The following is a 722-nucleotide window of genomic DNA, read 5'->3' on the forward strand; positions in this document are numbered from 1 at the left end:
ACACGACCCACAACTTTTTATTGGCCTGGGAAGCATTAACACTCTTTCAAAAATAAAAAAGTAAAATGTGGAGGAAATGCTCGCTCTGGCTCCCCATGTTTAATTATCTTTTGCTCGCGTACTATTTAAGAGTTCAATGAAATTTTGGTACTGAATGTTACAGAAGGAACCAAGTAATAACATATCAAAAGTTCATGTCTGTACAAAAACGTAAACGTACTCAAAAAAAATAACAAACTATCTGTTGGTAAAATCCGCAGTTACTTATTTGCCAACCCAATATTATTATCATTATCATCCGAAATAATAACTTCGTGATAAATGCGTTAATTACTGATAATTAAATAAGATACAACCCACGAGTGAAAAACAAAAAAAAAAAAAAATCTTATCACGCTACTACCCTTCGTCCGAAAAAAAAAAAATCATTTTTGTTTTCAATCATCTCTCGTGATGATAATTTCCTGTCAGTTAACAAAAAAAAAAAAAAAACAAAAAAAAGGAAGAGGAAGTGCTGGGGATAGAGAAAGTAAAAATAAAAAAATTTTTTGAAGAAAAAGCAATCATTGGAAAGATAAAAACAAAAAAAAAAAAAAAATGAAAGTTGAAAAATGGAAAAAAAAAAGAAAAACGTTTTCGAAAAGTTTTTTTTTTTTTTCTCCTGTGTGTAAGAGAAAGGACAAAAAAAAAAAAAATTACTCTGCAAACGAAAGAGTAATAAA

Source organism: Pediculus humanus, genomic scaffold (assembly GCF_000006295.1).
Source record: "Pediculus humanus corporis 1103172107488 genomic scaffold, whole genome shotgun sequence".
Lineage (NCBI taxonomy): Eukaryota > Metazoa > Arthropoda > Insecta > Psocodea > Pediculidae > Pediculus > Pediculus humanus.